This window comes from Falco cherrug, chromosome 8 (genome assembly GCF_023634085.1).
Source record: "Falco cherrug isolate bFalChe1 chromosome 8, bFalChe1.pri, whole genome shotgun sequence".
Classification (NCBI taxonomy): domain Eukaryota; kingdom Metazoa; phylum Chordata; class Aves; order Falconiformes; family Falconidae; genus Falco; species Falco cherrug.
The window spans coordinates 63594072-63606667 of record NC_073704.1 but is presented as its reverse complement, the minus strand read 5'-3'; the positions used below and the strand labels follow the sequence as shown (position 1 = coordinate 63606667).

Here is a 12596-nt window from a genome sequence, read left to right as displayed (position 1 = left end):
TTGCCTAATGTTCACGTGATGGCTGTATCATCACGGGCGGCGTGCCAGCACAAGCTGCACGATATCAAAAAATCTCATGTAGTTTGTATCTACTAATGCATAACATCCATCAAGCTCACAGCAACCATCAACTGCATCTGAGCTATACCAAAAACATCTTTGATGTTGCCTACAGAATATTACGTGGACCACAAGAGCTGCAGAAGTTTTACAACTGGCTACATCAGAAATGTGCTTCCTAGCTGCTGTGCGAAACACTACCAGATTAGCCAAGGGGAATGGTCCAAACCAGCACAGCTTGCATGCAATTTCCATGCACGGGTGATCAGCCTGTCTCATTGACTGGCTTTTTCTCCATGAGGCAGGGAGAGGAAAGCAATCATCAACAAGAGGAAAAGGATTTTAAAAACCCACTGTAATGAATAGGAATGTTCTTGGACCTATATATCTTGTGATTGACCAAATTTCAGGTTGGTGGTGTGTTTAATTAAGGCACTATTACTGGACATGCCCTTTCCTAGCTGATTTACTGTTGTCTTCCCTTAGAGATAAAGGCAACAGAAGTTTTTCCCAATGATTTTTAAAAGTCTTGGGCCTACCTGGATTATACCCTTTCCCAGCTACACACAGCACTGACTCATTTTTGGGCCTGAGTTCCCGGATCCCATTTGCTGCTGGGTTCGTCCCCACAGTTCAGAACCCGATGTCGCTGCGGCTGAGCACCTCCTGTGCCTTGGCTCTGGGATGGGCAGTGGCACATAAAAGCCATGTGCATGTGCTGACAGCAAAGCCAAGGCAAAGCATGAATATAATTCCTACCTCCAGGAAAATTCTCCTCCCTTAAAATAGCAATTCCTCATGGAAAAGCATGAAGAGCTTTGGTGGAAGCACAGTCTGAGCCCCTCATCCCCATTCTTGATGAACAGATCAGCAGGGGAAAGATTCCAGCTCACTTTCCTCCAGCATTTTACTCGTGATAAACAGGGAGCAAACATTCTGCATAATTAGCATCTTTAGAGAAGCAACTCACTGAGTGCTTTGATTACAGTGCATGCACCTGTATGTACTGCCAGCACCCAAGGGTTAGGGAGTGCGGACAACCCTTGAACTGCACATAGGTATGAGGAAGCCTTGAAATAACATCGTTCTGTATTCCACGGCAGGGTGTCATCTCCTGTCATGGAGAAGCACAGCCTGGCTGAGCCCGTGGCCCTTCAAGGAGGTGTCCCCCGGATCAGGAATGACTCTGCCATCAGCCCTTTTGCAGGGACAGCAGCAGGACCCTGCCTGGGGCGCAGGAGCCGCACAGGGCACCCCATGGCTGATGCCCCACTCTTCCCAGTGCCGAGGCTGGAGCGCTGATGCTGTGCCACGTAAACATTGTGTGGTGCTTTATAGTCAGATCTAAGTAAAGGCAAAATTTCTGCATTTCAGGGAAACCAGCTAACTGCCCTGGAGAAGGTGCTTGCCACGAACAAGAAAAACCTACAGCCCAAGCCAGGTTTGGGGACTGTGAGGCTCATGCTGCAGCAGACGAGTTTCCCTGCTGCCCTGGGAACTGCCGAGCACCCTTCTGCACCCCAGGGAGAGGCACGAGTGGGCTATGCTCCACTTCCAGCAACCAGCTCCTTTTCACTGCTTGGCTCCTGCAGGGATTTTGCATCCCTGGCCATCCTGAAGAGGCTGGCTGAAGGCCACCTGCAGGGAGCCCCGGCTCACCTGCAGTGCCCCAGCTCCACAGCTCTCGCAGAGTTACCAGCTCTGCTGAACCCGTGCCGGCTGCTTTAGGCACGAGCAGGTATTGGCAGCCGCAGAAGCGGTGGAGGCGGCTGTGCCAGCAGGCAGTGGGGGGCTGTGCTCCAGCATCGCCACGGCCCCTGGGGGGAAGGAGCTGCTCCATCACTTCTGTGACCTTCTCACATGGCCCTTGTGAGGGCAAGGAGAAGACCCTTGCCAGCTTTTTTCTTTTTGCTTTCAGTGTAGGACCTGGCAGACTGTGAGACAGAGGACCCAGGTGTTGTCCTTACCACAGCTCTCTCCTGAAGTCAAGAGGATGGTGCAGGAGGCCAGCTGGTGCCGTCCCACCCATGGGATGGGCACAGCACCTGCTCAGCACAGCCCTGCACTTACCTTCCGACTGCTTGGCAAGGGCTTGGAAGGGATTGACTTCACCCTACTTTAAAGAATAACAACGCAGGGGCAGCTGGAGCCACTTTGGTGGCATAGTTTCACAATAAACTCGCTGTGGTTCAGCAAACCTCAGGCACCTTGTGTCTGAGGAACAGGAACCTCAGCAACTGAGGTCTGCAGGACGTGAGCCCAGCCCTGCAGGAAAACGAACTTGCTACCGTGTCAAAAACCCAACCAAACACTCAAGAGCCTGGCACTAGGGACACATCCCCTGCTGTGGGTGCCCCCCGCCTACACGTACTGGCTGGGCTACACCACTGCCCTCTGCACAGAGCCCAATACAGCTTTCTGCTTGGGAAAAACTCAGTAAATTGAGAAAAAAATGATGAGAAAGGTTAATGTTGTACTTGATAACAACTTGCTGCCTCCTGCACCTCTGCTGAGCAAACCACTGTTTCCTGAATTGAAGTGTCAGGCATGAAATATTTCATATGCTGGAGCAACCGTCACCATCTGCTAAGTGACAAACATAACTTAAGCCTTTCCTGGTATTTAATGCATAAATCAGGGTGCGTCCTGTGTGGCTGTTTGTGAGTCTGTAATTGAAAACTCCATCTTGCTTGGGGTGGTGGCAGTAAAAATGCTTGTAGAGCCAGCAGAGCTTTAGCCTAAACCACTTTCTAGCAAAGTGTTTCTACAGCATGCTTAACTGGAGCGTGCAGTCTGATGCTGCTGCAGCAGGAGCATGGTGAGAAGTGCCTGAGGGCACCAGGGAAGGCCGTACCTGAAAAACCAAAAACTTGTTTCCTTGGGTATCCTCTTTTCCCTACAGCTAATACGGATTTATCCGTTCCTTCCTCACCTAGTTGGCGAGATGTGAAGTGACTTGGCCATTACTCATGACCCCATGAGTCTGGCAGGCTGACCACTGCATAAGCATTTATTTTTGCTCTTACCCCTCCAGGCACTCGTTGATTATCCCACTGAGCCCACACCCAACAAGTGCCCAGCAGACAGCGCTGCCCAGGGCCACCACTACACTTGCAGTGAAGACAAGGAGACAGAGCTCCATGCTTGGGGAGCATTGGATTTGCATAACCCCCTACCCAGTGGAGCTCCTGGGAGGTCTCCTGTGCAAAAAACACATTATAAATATATATATATATATATCTCTCCACTTAAAAATATGCTTCACCAACATTCACAACACTTGTGAGGAGCACAGGGGAAAGGCTGATTGCTGGTGTCAGTCATCAGCATGGGAGGGTTTGTGCCTGGAGGGCATGGGTACAGTTCCATCCCAGTCTGCTGCAGTTGAGGGAACACTGAACTCAGCGTGTCCATGATTCCTGCCCGAGTTCAGCGCTTTCCCTGCTCTGCTCTTCACCTCAGAGCACCAGGTCACCTCCTGCCTGGGTCTCTGTTTCACACAGACTTGTCTATTCAGACCTCCACATCAACAGGCACAAACAGAAGCATACCCAGTAGATCCAAGGAAAGGATTATCTCCTTCGTGCAGCACTCAGTAGGTCATATCTACAATACCATGTCCACTTTTGAGTTCCCAATGGTAGAAGACAGACTGGCAAACTGGAGCAGTAAGTCCAAAAAGCTTGAAGCCACCAGCACAACCAGGGGCATGGAGCCCTTGCTGCAAGAGGAGAGGGCAAGGGGGGCTTGTTCTGCTGGAGGAGAGGCTTTGGGGGGGCTCATAGCACCCTCCTGTAGGGGGGCTTGTTGAGAAAATGGAGCCGGGCTCCTCCCAGGGTGCATGGTAAGAGCACCAGAGACAAGAGGGAAAAACTGGAGTGACAGGGTCAGCCTGGGTACCAGGGGCTGTTTGTTCCTGCAAGCACAGCCCAGCAGTGGGACAGCTCACCCAGGGAGGTTTCCAAGACTGGAAACAGCCCAAGGCAACTTGGGCTGACCTTGCTTGAGCAGGAGGTTGGACTAGAGTCCTCCTAAGGTCCCTTCCCATGTGAATTATCCTGCAAGGCTATGCTGCTATGTTCTTCCAACAGCAAGCAGATCATTGCAGGTGGTGCAGCTCACAAGAAGCTCATTGCTTTCTCCTGCTTCGTGCACTGATTTACCATCTGTTTATCATCTCTAATCAGCAGCTAGCTTCCAGACCATGCTTTTAGAAGAGCTATTTTATTCCCAGGTTTTCATTATGTCTCAGCTAAGGTCTGGTAGTAAGTCTCCTGTTCCTCCACACCTCACAGCCATGGAAATACAGGTATCGGTGGCCGTTCCCTCACTTATATGATGTTTCTCTGCTGCACAGAAGTGCAACAGCATAAAGCTCCCAGGTGAAACCATCTATACCAGCTTCAAAAGCAGGGGCAAATCCCAATCAGACTTTACATGGCATTTCTACTAGCTATGGTGTTCTGAAGTGCTGGCTTAATATTTGCCTTAACTCAAAAAAAAAAAAAAAAGACTGTAAACTTACTATCTGAGGAAAGCCAGACCATCAACAAGCAAGTCCCCACCACTCTGCACCAAGAAATACCATACCACAGGCTTTCACTGAATTGTAAGGGGGGGGATAACCTTCACAGGCTGCTGCTGCAGCTGCTGGAAGATGCAGAAGTCCATCTGGTCCCCCCTGTTTGTGTCTCCTGAGATTCCCCGAGGGAAGCACAGCCAACATTTCTGCAAAGTCCGCCTGCCCTGGGCTTTGGTCGCATTGCAGCTGTGCTCACAAGTGCTTTTAATTTTTCAGGAAACCTCCCAAAGTAATCTAGATACAGAAAAACTAAAGCACAAGAGATGCCTTGCCCTCTATACAATGTGGGAAGCTTCTCTGAGGGCTCCTTCAATGCCCATTATTACTAGAATAAGCCACAGTAGACAGTTCCTCATTTCTTACTGAGGTATATAGGAGAGAGGGGCAATTGGCACAGACGGGTTAGAAAGAGGCACTCGGTGCCTTGGGAGTTCTGCATGATGCTCCCATTGCCCCAGGGACAGGCATTGCCCGCCCTCAGGCTTGGCCCCATATCCACAGCACCGCAGGAGAAACAGACACAGAAGCTCCTGTACAGTGGGAACAAAGAACAGGTGCAGGGAAAGAGAGAGAGAGGAAGAACCAGAAATACTGAGAAGAAATAAACCAAACCAAAATAAACAAGAACACCTAGAGCCAATAGTTTGGCTTCTGTTATGAATAAACAATAACAAAAAAGAAACAGTTTCAATTTGCCTTAAAACATAACAATCTTAATGTGCCAGAGACACACCTGTCCAGGGGGCTCCACCAACACTCCCCCCCTGCCCAGGGCACCCAGCGATGCCTTTCAGCCCCCCGATGCCCACAGCACCCACTGCGGGGATGTGACCGTGTATTTACTGACCTTCTGAGGGTAAAATGGGATTAAACCCAAGAATGACTGCAGCAGTTTTAAGCCACATGCTCAAATAACAAGATGCAAATTTCCTTAGATATGTTTCCGAAACAGCCATTAGAAACCCCAGATCAAGAGTTATGAAGCCCCAGACCCTGTAGTTTACCCGCCCTTGCTTCCCACCCCAGCGTCCCACTCAATTAGCTTGGGGTCACCTCTCCAAGCCCTAGATATGAGCAAACCAGTGCAGCCCCACCATCAGGACTTGGCTCCCAGTTTCCCCTCAACCACTTGCACCCTTAGGTAACAAGCAATAAAAACGCCCCAGAACTTGGTGTGGATGTGATGCGGGCTGCCAGCCCAGGTCACCACAGGGACAGACCCCGCGCACCCCCGGCCAGGCTCTGCAGCGCTGGCCCACGCTCCCCCGGCAGCCCTGCTTTCAGATAAATGAATCTACTGGCTCCTTTCCCTCCTCACTCTGCTAAATGACATCACTGCAAAACCCCTGACAGCTGGGTGCAGCTACGGAGAGATGCCCCTGGCCAAAGTGCCCCAGGAAAACCTGGTGTGGCTCGGGTGAAGAGCTGCACCTGCTGATTACAGCATTCAGATGCAAATGGCAACAAAAAATACTTGCAAGGTAAAGAGCAACACATTTGAGCTGTACCAGAACCCAGTGGTGTACAGAAATGCATCACAGCAGCTCTACTTCCTATTTCCTTTTCCTTACAGCTCTGAAAATCATAGCGGCAAGGTGGGGGCTGGGGGGTTCTGGCGATCCGGCAGCCCCGGCAGCTGCTCGGGGCCAGCTGAGCACACTCAGGAGCTGGGGCCCAAGCCCCCACCGTGTCCAGCCGGATCTTTCCCGCTGCTTTCCTGCCTGGTTTACCATCAGGCACAAAGCCCAGGGGTGCAGGAGCGGGTCTCCGGGGGGAGCTTTGGTGCCAGCCGTAGCTGGCAGTGGGGTGCAGGGATGCCCAGGGTGCAGAGGGACCAGCTCAGTGATGCAGAGCTGGGCTGCCAGCCCCCAGTCTGGGGCTGAAGCTGCTCCTTTTGGGTAGTGCCTGACGAAGGGTCTCTTGGAAACAACCCAACTCTTACAGATTTTTTTATGTTGAAGCAGTAGTGAGGCTCCCGGCCAAAATCAGCATTGGACTGTGATAGTCTCTACAGATACGAGGTATGTTTGGTCTGACAGCCTGGGGCAGAGAACACCCGAGCACTGTAGGAGCAGAAATTCACACCCAGACCCCGGTGGGTGTTGCACCATCAGAAGAACCACTTTCCTCCCCCTCCACACCATTGTGCCCTATGATCCCCGAACGACAGCACCATCCGTGGTGGGACCAGCCCTGATGAGGCCCCTGGGCACCATGGTGGGACCAGCCCTGATAAAAGACACAAACTCGCAGCAGCAGCAGCAGCAATGGAGCGAGGAGATGATCGGAGCAGGACTGCAAGTATTGCTCAGCCAACTCCAGGCTGATTCACTACAAGTATCCCAGCAATTTCCTAATGGCCTAAGAGTCACAAATTTTACAGGGTATTTGAGATACAAGTTGGTGTCCTTTTAATATTTAAAGGGCAGGGAAGTGGCACTTGATAAAAGAGAAAGCTGGCGGAAGGGTCTAGCTAAAAGGAAGGGTGGGGAAAAGGAGGGTGTAGGCAAGACGTGAGGAGGACAGAGATTATTTTTGTAGCCACAGCCCTGCAGATAGCATGGTGTAAATATCTTAGTCTAGCCTGTATTGCTTGTAGTCATAAAAGAGGGGAAAAATTTGTAGAAAGGACGACAGATGCCCATTCGAAGACAAAATCCAAAAGGAATATCAAAGATTTAATTTAAAATAGCTCAAGTATGTCTTGGTCTAAGGTTCAGAAATCCTTGGCAAGCAGCTGGTGAAAATGGGCTGAAGGCGATGAACGAGGCAGTATTGGGAAATGGGAACTGAAGCAATATCTGCTGGTGGGAAAAGAGAAGTGGCCGGGATATTTCTCAGCTGGTTTCACATCCAGGCACCCCCTTTCACGCATGATCCCTCCTGCTTTACAGCAGGTGGCAAAGCGAGAGGTGTGAGCCAGGCTCCATTGCCAAGGGTATCAGGGTACCAATGGAGAGACACCACCACATGGGGACTGATTCACGGGGAACTTCTTATTCAAGACATTGTTTTCCCTCTTGCGCAAAGACTGCACTAGGGAATCTCTCAGCTGCAAAGTCTGGCTTACTGCTAGCAGGCTTGGCTAGTTTTCTACCCAGGGGAGAAAACACTAAAACCAAAAGGATCTGCTGCTTGTCCTTAGTACTAAGGACTATTTTGGTTTACTAAATGAACGTGTAATGATAGAAGCAAGGTGCAAAGAGCACCGTGGGTCCAGGAGACATGCTGCAGTCTGGTGCCCAAATGCAGGCAGGTGCCAGGATGCATTACAGAAGAGCCAGTGCAAATTAGCCCTGAACCCCTGCCCAGCAACGCAGCTCCTGGGCTGAAGCACCTAACATACACCTACAGCACCAGGAGTTGCTTTGGGATATGGGTGTGTATCAGGTTTGCACATGGGGAATCACAGGACACCCCCAGAATAACGCAACCCCCGACTCGTACCCACAGGGACAGGCTGTGAGCAGGGACACTGGCACTCGCTATGGTCATAGCATTTGCATTACTTCCCTTAAAATAAGTAGTCTCGTGGGTTTATTTTAGAATAGCCAAGTACACAGGAGGGTTTATGTTTCTGCTTTCTTATATTTATATACAAATAAACCACATAAATATCTCCCAGCACCACAACAACAAAACGCATGCAGTGAGCCAGCAGACAACAGCCTGGCCTGTACCCAGAGGCTCGGCTTGGTTTAACTTCTAAGAATTCTGCCAAACAGGGACTCCCCACTTCTTCCTATTGGAACTGATGGCGATGTACGTTGTTTAAAGATGCGTATGGAAAGGCTGTTTTATTGCATTTCTTCAGTGTCAGCTTGTAACTCTCATTCACACCCATCAGCTGCTTTGCTCAATCTGCTTTGGGTTTTGGCGATGAGGTTTAATGAGGTTAAAGTAAAACCTCTCAAAGATTAAGGAGGAGAAAGCTCTTTGTATTTTGGAAGGAAAGGGGTTTAACGAGCGGTTGCCCAGTTCAGGACAGTGAGAGCCAGTTAGAAAGTGAAGTGCTGCTCCAGGATTCCTGGGTCCAGAGCACCTGGACACTTGCAGCTGCTGGGGAGCACATGCGGTGGCTGGGGACTTCCACCCAGAGCAGCCCTTTACCTTCCATCAGAGAAAGCCGCTGTCTCCATGACCACTAGCTAATGCAGAATTTCCACGGCAAAGGAGACCAGCATGGCTGGAGCGGCAGGGCTGTGCGGTTACAGCACAGCGGAACGCAGGGGGCTTGCACCCACCCTGGGCTGCCCGGTGGCTGCTGCGGGGGTGGAGGAGTGCAGGGAGGCTGGCCGTCACCCAGGCACACAGGTTCTGTGGTGTGTCACCATCTTAAAACACATAACGAGGATGATGCAATTTACCACAGATCCACTTTTCACAGTATTTTATCGGAGTCATTTAGAAACAGCAGCAGAGACTGGTGAAGCAGCAGCAGTGCGATGACTGAACTTACGCTCACCTCTAAGCAGCCTGGGAAATGTCAACCACAAACTTGAAGTGAATATGTCCAAAGCCACAGGTTTGGTGTTATTTTTTTCCCTTTTTTTTTTTTTTTTTTTTTAGCTCATCAGTCATGATACTTTATAAAGGCATTTGCAATACTGCAGAAAAGAAGAACAGAAAATTCCAGAAGTGCATTTTATGCAGTATGAAATACAGTCTCCTCCAGTTTCATATCTTAAATTTGGGTTTTGCTGTATTCCAGTATAATAGTCAGCTTGAAAGGAGCTTTATAATGGCATATATGAACAAATATATTGCATGGACAAAGGAGAAATTAACCCTGCCAACATCTTTGAGGAAATTTAAATTTGAAATCCAAATGAAAATAAGTATCGACAAAGATTTTTTTCCTCCTCAAAACCTGTTTTCTCTAAACTCTTCTTTAACATCCTTAATTTAATCTTCAGTGCAGCAGATGTTACTTACCAAATGCTTTATAAATAATACCTGGCTATAGTCTAGTCTAATTTAGTCCCGTATTGTAGGATAAGAAGTCTACACCAAGTTGCACAGTTAGTTAAATGAGGACCCAGTGCCTGGTGTGAGATAACTGGTCCCTGTTTCAAACCTCCTGCAAAAAATCTGACAACCCCAAAAGGCTAGATTATTAAAATAGAGTGCACACATGCATTCCACCATACCCCCATGTGCCTGTGGGAATACAAAGTCTCCACTTCCAGTACATTCAAAAGCCAATTTCTAATGACCCAGGTGGTTCCAGGAGGGCAAAGGGACCTCTTGAAGAGAGGGATTGAAGTGGGATGAATTAGTTCAGCAGAGGCTGGTCTTTATTTTGTGTTAGGCAGGGGAAGCCCTTGCTGGGGGCCCCCACTTTGGAGCACTTGGCCACTGAAATCCAGAGACGGTCTGATAATAGTCTCAGTAGGGTCAGAGTCTGAATGTCAGTGAAGATAAATCAAGCAGTAACGGACGTGTGAGCGAGGTTAAAACCGCTGACAGCAAGGCGACGTAAGGCAGAAAATGTCTTTCATCCCCATCACAACACAGTGGGTGCCAAGGCAGTCGGCTGGTTCCATGGAAATTAATCTACTTCTCTGGAACTGACATAAAACCACACAGCTGGCACATCAGCATTCCTACCGCTCTTACGGAGAGCGGGCACAGGCTATGTTCTGGCTACGGAATGCATGAGAAATGCCAAAATTTAGATCTTAATCTTTATCAGTTGCAAAGTCTATGGCTGTGAACCTGAATCCAGATACAGGACTAACTCAACCACCTTTCTTCTGCTTTTCTCTGCGGTGTCCCCCCATCAGACAGCCACCAGCCACTGGCCAGAGCTGCTGGGCGTGCTGGCCATCAGCTGCTGCTCCACGAGAATCCGCATCCCTGCTTCCAAGGGCAGAGGTTTCCCAGCCTTGCCTTCATCCCATGCCTCCTCTGGCTATGAACTGTGCAGCAAGCGCTGTAAGGAAAGCGACACTGTTAATGTCCTGGCTATTACTGTATTTCTAGATCTGCTGATAAAAGGTATTCCTTCTTTGCCAAAGCGTATTCATTTCTTCACATGCTGATACCCATTCTCCTTGCAAGTGTTGTGTATAAGCATAAATATATATGTATACATACATGTTTTTACAACACTGGCATCAAGACAGCTGACAGCATGTTACTTTTGGTGTATTTTATAAAACTTTTCTCCAAACACCATCACTTAAGCAGCTGCTGTCAGGTCTGCCTACACCCTGCCAACCACCCTCCTGTCTCACAACCTTATTCTGGCCATATTCCCTTGCAGGGGGGAAGCACAGTCATCTTCCTCATGCTAGAGACTATCCCATGAGAGGCGCTGTCATGGTTTAACCCCAGCTGGCAACTCGGTGCCACCCAGACACTCGCTCCCCTGTACCTCATCCCTGGGATGGGAAGGAGAACCAGAAGAAGAGTAAAACTCATGGATTGAGAGAAGAACAATTTAATAATTGAAATAAATAACCACAACAACTGTAATGGAAAGGAAACAGGAGAGAGGAAAAAACCCCAAGGGAAAAGCCCCAAGTGATGCTCCCTACCCACTGGCTGATACCCAGCCAGACCCCAGCAGCGATCGGGGCCTCGAGCCAACTCCCCCCAGGTTATATCCTGAGCATGACATCCTCTGGCATGGATATCCCTGTGGCTAGTTTGGGCCAGCTGTCCTGGCTGTGTCCCCTGCAAAGTCCCGTGCCCCTCCAGCCCTCTAGCTGGCAAGACCTGAGAAACTGGAAAGTCCTTGACTTAGCACAAATGTTACCCAGCAGCAACCAAATCCAGCAGCGTGTTATCAACATTACTCTCATACTAAACCCAAACCACAGCATTTCACAAGCTACTAAGAAGAAAATTAACTCTATCCCAGCCAAAACCAGCACAGGTGGGCAGCAGGGTCCGCCCTGCAGGAAGCTTCACCATGGCAAAATGTGGAGATGGACAACAGTGTTTTTCTAATGCTGCTGTCCTGAAGTCATTTCCAAGACAAAAATTCTCTCCTTGCAGTCCAGTTGGAAGATGAAAACTTAGATCAGGGAACCTAAATTTATTTTTTAGTCCTCCACCAACAGCTGCAGAAGTCCTTGATAGTCTCTGCTGCCCAAAAGTTTATACATTCCAGCCTACCCAGCTCACTGTGAAAAATAATTTCCCATATTCCTCTTAAAATGCTGTAGCTGCATAAGATCCGCTTTCCCTATGACCTGAGATAATGTTTAAGCACCTGGGCAGGACACACCTTGCCCACCATCCAGCTTGCAGCGAGGAGGAGCTGGCGGTGTCCGAGCACGCTGGGCTTTCCACCGCCTTGCCCTGTGCGATGGCTCAGAGCATTGCGAAGTGACTGGCACGGGGCTGGCTGCTGGCTAGGAACAAAGTGGGGAGCCGTGTGAAGCTCTGGAGTTTATGGCTACCTGAGCAATGAAACTAAGGCAAATTGTGTATAATGAGAAGTGTGAACAGAGATGGGAGCTCTGTGCCATGAAGAGCAGAGAGATGGCTCTGGCACAGGGATAAGCTCCAGCTTCTGGCTGACAATCTCCCAGATACACAGCTTAACAGGGTGCAACACCCAGACGTGCTTTTAAATAAAAGTGAGGGCCAAGCTGTGAGAGATGAAGGCACAGCTGGTGCCTCCCAAACCCTGAGTGCCCCCAGGAGCAGCACCCCTGACAGCACTGTGCCCCAGCGCCCGTCTGCACAGCAGCTCCTGCGGTTTGGTGCAGTTCCATCTCAGGAACTTCCCTCCTCAGCTTGTCTCCTCCTGCGGCAGCTTTTTCGAGGCATCACTTATTTCTCCAGTTCCTACCTTTCCCGCAAGCTGTTTCCTCTCATGGAGCACAGCTCAGTGTGCAGGGCTCTGCTTCGACATGCAAACCCACCACCCAAGCTGGAAGCTCCCAGGCAGCACCCCAGCCGAGGGCGGCTGCCCACCGCAATGCAAAGGCTGAGTGAT

General features: G+C 49.8%; 2 long non-coding RNA genes across 2 annotated transcripts in view; one reads left to right on the top strand and one right to left on the bottom strand.

Annotated features, from left to right (window-relative positions):
* Positions 1-7301: 7301 nt before the first annotated feature.
* On the bottom strand, positions 7302-12593 carry LOC106631284 (uncharacterized). Its single transcript, XR_008733543.1, has 2 exons — positions 11880-12593; positions 7302-10577 (listed from the first exon to the last, which is right to left on the bottom strand). It is a non-coding gene; the product is annotated as an uncharacterized LOC106631284 (long non-coding RNA).
* LOC114016259 (uncharacterized) overlaps positions 10444-12596 on the top strand; it is a 28509-nt gene continuing 26356 nt past the window's right edge. The window contains exon 1 of the long non-coding RNA XR_008733544.1: positions 10444-10565. This is a non-coding gene — a long non-coding RNA (uncharacterized LOC114016259). The remainder of the gene's footprint in view (positions 10566-12596) is intronic.